We start from the raw sequence: 5,848 nt of genomic DNA, 5'->3' as shown, positions 1-5,848 counted from the left end.
AGAACCGCATATTAATAATGTTAGCTACAGTACATTGAGATGATAGAACCGCATATTAATAATGTTAGCTACAGTACATTGAGATGATAGAACCGCATATTAATAATGTTAGCTACAGTACATTGAGATGATAGAACCGCATATTAATATTGTTAGCTACAGTACATTGAGATGATAGAACCGCATATTAATAATGTTAGCTACAGTACATTGAGATGATAGAACCGCATATTAATAATGTTAGCTACAGTACATTGAGATGATAGAACCGCATATTAATAATGTTAGCTACAGTACATTGAGATGATATAACCGCATATTAATAATGTTAGCTACAGTACATTGAGATGATAGAACCGCATATTAATAATGTTAGCTACAGTACATTGAGATGATATAACCGCATATTAATAATGTTAGCTACAGTACATTGAGATGATAGAACCGCATATTAATAATGTTAGCTACAGTACATTGAGATGATAGAACCGCATATTAATAATGTTAGCTACAGTACATTGAGATGATAGAACCGCATATTAATAATGTTAGCTACAGTACATTGAGATGATAGAACCGCATATTAATAATGTTAGCTACAGTACATTGAGATGATAGAACCGCATATTAATAATGTTAGCTACAGTACATTGAGATGATAGAACCGCATATTAATAATGTTAGCTACAGTACATTGAGATGATAGAACCGCATATTAATAATGTTAGCTACAGTACATTGGGATGATATAACCGCATATTAATATTGTTAGCTACAGTACATTGAGATGATAGAACCGCATATTAATAATGTTAGCTACAGTACATTGAGATGATAGAACCGCATATTAATAATGTTAGCTACAGTACATTGAGATGATAGAACCGCATATTAATAATGTTAGCTACAGTACATTGAGATGATAGAACCGCATATTAATAATGTTAGCTACAGTACATTGAGATGATAGAACCGCATATTAATAATGTTAGCTACAGTACATTGAGATGATAGAACCGCATATTAATAATGTTAGCTACAGTACATTGAGATGATAGAACCGCATATTAATAATGTTAGCTACAGTACATTGAGATGATATAACCGCATATTAATAATGTTAGCTACAGTACATTGAGATGATAGAACCGCATATTAATAATGTTAGCTACAGTACATTGAGATGATAGAACCGCATATTAATAATGTTAGCTACAGTACATTGAGATGATAGAACCGCATATTAATAATGTTAGCTACAGTACATTGAGATGATAGAACCGCATATTAATAATGTTAGCTACAGTACATTGAGATGATAGAACCGCATATTAATAATGTTAGCTACAGTACATTGAGATGATAGAACCGCATATTAATAATGTTAGCTACAGTACATTGAGATGATAGAACCGCATATTAATAATGTTAGCTACAGTACATTGAGATGATAGAACCGCATATTAATAATGTTAGCTACAGTACATTGAGATGATAGAACCGCATATTAATAATGTTAGCTACAGTACATTGAGATGATATAACCGCATATTAATATTGTTAGCTACAGTACATTGAGATGATAGAACCGCATATTAATAATGTTAGCTACAGTACATTGAGATGATAGAACCGCATATTAATAATGTTAGCTACAGTACATTGAGATGATAGAACCGCATATTAATAATGTTAGCTACAGTACATTGAGATGATATAACCGCATATTAATAATGTTAGCTACAGTACATTGAGATGATAGAACCGCATATTAATAATGTTAGCTACAGTACATTGAGATGATAGAACCGCATATTAATAATGTTAGCTACAGTACATTGAGATGATAGAACCGCATATTAATAATGTTAGCTACAGTACATTGGGATGATATAACCGCATATTAATATTGTTAGCTACAGTACATTGAGATGATAGAACCGCATATTAATAATGTTAGCTACAGTACATTGAGATGATAGAACTTCATATTAATAATGTTAGCTACAGTACATTGAGATGATAGAACTTCATATTAATAATGTTAGCTACAGTACATTGAGATGATATAACCGCATATTAATAATGTTAGCTACAGTACATTGAGATGATATAACCGCATATTAATAATGTTAGCTACAGTACATTGAGATGATATAACCGCATATTAATAATGTTAGCTACAGTACATTGAGATGATAGAACTTCATATTAATAATGTTAGCTACAGTACATTGAGATGATAGAACCGCATATTAATAATGTTAGCTACAGTACATTGAGATGATAGAACTTCATATTAATAATGTTAGCTACAGTACATTGAGATGATATAACCGCATATTAATAATGTTAGCTACAGTACATTGAGATGATAGAACTTCATATTAATAATGTTAGCTACAGTACATTGAGATGATAGAACTTCATATTAATAATGTTAGCTACAGTACATTGAGATGATATAACCGCATATTAATAATGTTAGCTACAGTACATTGAGATGATATAACCGCATATTAATAATGTTAGCTACAGTACATTGAGATGATATAACCGCATATTAATAATGTTAGCTACAGTACATTGAGATGATATAACCGCATATTAATAATGTTAGCTACAGTACATTGGGATGATATAACCGCATATTAATAATGTTAGCTACAGTACATTGAGATGATATAACCGCATATTAATAATGTTAGCTACAGTACATTGAGATGATAGAACCGCATATTAATAATGTTAGCTACAGTACATTGAGATGATATAACCGCATATTAATAATGTTAGCTACAGTACATTGAGATGATAGAACTTCATATTAATAATGTTAGCTACAGTACATTGAGATGATAGAACTTCATATTAATAATGTTAGCTACAGTACATTGAGATGATATAACCGCATATTAATAATGTTAGCTACAGTACATTGAGATGATATAACTGCATATTAATAATGTTAGCTACAGTACATTGGGATGATATAACTGCATATTAATAATGTTAGCTACAGTACATTGAGATATAAAAGTATATTTTTGGATTGCTTAGGCACTATCTTTGAAACTATAGGCTATGTTTGCAAAACTCTACACACTAACCACCAAACCTTACACCAAACCAGCAAAACATTACACACTAACCACCAAACCTTACACCAAACCTTACACCAAACCAGCAAAACATTACACACTAACCACCAAACCTTACACCAAACCTTACACCAAACCAGCAAAACATTACACACTAACCACCAAACCTTACACCAAACCTTACACCAAACCAGCAAAACATTACACACTAACCACCAAACCTTACACCAAACCTTACACCAAACCAGCAAAACATTAGACATCTCTTGCAAAAGCAAACAATTTATTGAAAAACTCTTTAAACTCTTGCGTCAATACAGTACACACAAACCATCATCTGAATAATCACACGAAGCACCAACTACCCACTGAGTGTATAAATGATAAGCACTTGTGGCTTTTTCTTGTTTCTGTGTGCAGGGCATAGCAGTTTGCAAATAAAGTTCTGTCATACATGTAGTAAACACACATACACACAGGTATCCAAACGTGTAAAGTATGGATGTGTATTCCGAACATGACACACTATCAATACAAATAAAGGGGGAAAAAACATTTCTCACATTGTTCTAACACTCCGCAAACAACAAAAGCTCAGAAGAAGAAAACAAAAAAAAATTGCGCAAAAAAAACAAAACAAAGAAATGTGACTTCATCTCGCCTTCTTTGTTGGTCTGGAAATGTGACTTCATCTCTCCTTCTTTGTTGGTCTGGAAATGAGACTTCATCTCGCCTTCTTTGTTGGTCTGGAAATGAGACTTCATCTCGCCTTCTTTGTTGGTCTGGAAATGTGACTTCATCTCTCCTTCTTTGTTGGTCTGGAAATGAGACTTCATCTCGCCTTCTTTGTTGGTCTGGAAATGAGACTTCATCTCGCCTTCTTTGTTGGTCTGGAAATGAGACTTCATCTCTCCTTCTTTGTTGGTCTGGAAATAAGACTTCATCTCGCCTTCTTTGTTGGTCTGGAAATAAGACTTCATCCACATCACATGCGATGTTGTCTTGAGCCAGGCAGCGTGGGAAGTATCGCCTGGAGGGCCATATCCAGGCCTGGCAATGACCCCTGATCCATGTCTCCACAAGCCTCCTCTAGTGCCTGTAGAAAGGTTATGCGTTGGTGGGGCTGGCAATCATACACCTTCCAAACGCCATGCAGAGAATAATTACTCAATAGGATTCAAGAACGGAGAGTATGGGGGGAGATTGAGTGCGATGACAAGTGGGTGTCCTGTGAACCAATTGCGGACCACAGCAGCCCGGTGGAAACTAACATTGTGCCAGATGATAACGTACCTGGGCTGCTCTGGCCCCTGGTCATTAGGGATTCGTCTGTTGTGGAGGGTGTCCAGAAATGTGATAATGTGTGCAGTGTTGTATGGGCCTAGGATTGCATGATGGTGAAGGACGCCATTTTGACTAATAGCCGCACACATTGTTATGTTGCCACCACGTTGTCCCGAGACGTTGACGATGGCACGGTGTCCGATGATAAGCTCCGAGGCCCCTTGTTTTTTGCCAGGTTGAAACCTGCCTATTCCACATATATTAGCTCATGATGCACTGCATCTGCTTCTAGCTCCATGACTCTCTGAAAGAGACAAAACAATGTAGCACAGTAGCAAAAGACAGGGATCAGTCAATATGATGTAGCACCATACACTTCCAGGTCCAGTACCAATGATAGGACAGTACAGCTTACCTGCACATATTCATATCTCAGTTGTTTTACAAGGTCTGAGTTTCTTTCGAAAGGGACTCTGTGCAGCTGCTTCATCCTAATTCTATTGCGTTTCAGTAGACGAGACAGTGCAGAGAGACTCACTCTGTTGACGTTTTGGAATACGGTGTTATCTACCATTATGTGGTCCTGCAGTTCTCTGAGTCTGATGCAGTTATTTGCAATGATCATATTTACAACGTGGGTCTCCTGCTCTGGGGTGAACAGTCAACCTCTTCCACCAGATACTGGTTTTCTTGCAGTTCTGTAAAAACATTTGAATGGTTTCAGTGACAGATCCTTCTCATTATGAAAGTACAGTACATATTACTGTACCAGTAAGACGACAGCACTTACAGTTACTTACCGGTTCTCATTTCTAAATATCTGGATGATACCTGCAACAGTATAGCGGCTCAGATTACTTTGAACCCGTTTCCCAGCCTCCTTCATGCTCATCCCATGGTTGACAACATGGTGAACCACAGTCACTCTGATTTCATCAGTTATTGTGTTCCTGACTCCGCTTCCTCTCCTTCTCCCTGTCCTTCTTCACCTCCTCCTCCTCCTCTTCCTCCTCCTCCTCTTCCTCCTCCTCATCCTCCGCCTCCTCCTCCTCCTCCGCCTCCTCCTCCTCCTCACCTCCTCCTCCTCATCCTCTCACTTCTTCACCTCCTCCTCCTCCTCCTCCTCCTCATCCTCCACCTCCTCCTCCTCCTCCTTTCACTTCTTCACCTCCTCCTCCTCCTGTCCTCCTTCACCTTCCTCGTCCTCCTCTTCCTCCTCCCCGTCCTCCTCTAGTTCTCACTCCTCTTACTCTCTGTCCAATATTGGCCACCATTGTTGTTCAAACCAAATGTTTACCTGTGGCCAATTTATAGTGTTCAAGCTCTGATTTGTAAGTCAACTCATTATCTAAAAGTGTTTTCACGTGTCAACGTGGAAAGGCAATTGGCAAAAACAGTGTAGCAATGTAGGGATCAATGTTTACAGTTTTGCAAGAAGTGTGCTATTAAATTGCAAACTGAGT

At 37.2% G+C, this 5,848-nt stretch overlaps 1 long non-coding RNA gene across 1 annotated transcript; it reads right to left on the bottom strand.

Moving 5' to 3' along the window:
- Positions 1–3,416: 3,416 nt before the first annotated feature.
- Positions 3,417–5,354, bottom strand: LOC120062074. Its single transcript, XR_005478383.1, has 3 exons — positions 5,186–5,354; positions 4,801–5,083; positions 3,417–4,689 (listed from the first exon to the last, which is right to left on the bottom strand). It is a non-coding gene; the product is annotated as an uncharacterized LOC120062074 (long non-coding RNA).
- Between the last annotated feature and the right edge of the window lie 494 nt (positions 5,355–5,848).

This window comes from Salvelinus namaycush, chromosome 17 (assembly GCF_016432855.1).
Source record: "Salvelinus namaycush isolate Seneca chromosome 17, SaNama_1.0, whole genome shotgun sequence".
NCBI classification, from domain to species: Eukaryota; Metazoa; Chordata; class Actinopteri; order Salmoniformes; family Salmonidae; genus Salvelinus; species Salvelinus namaycush.
This window is presented reverse-complemented; position numbering and strand designations above follow the sequence as displayed.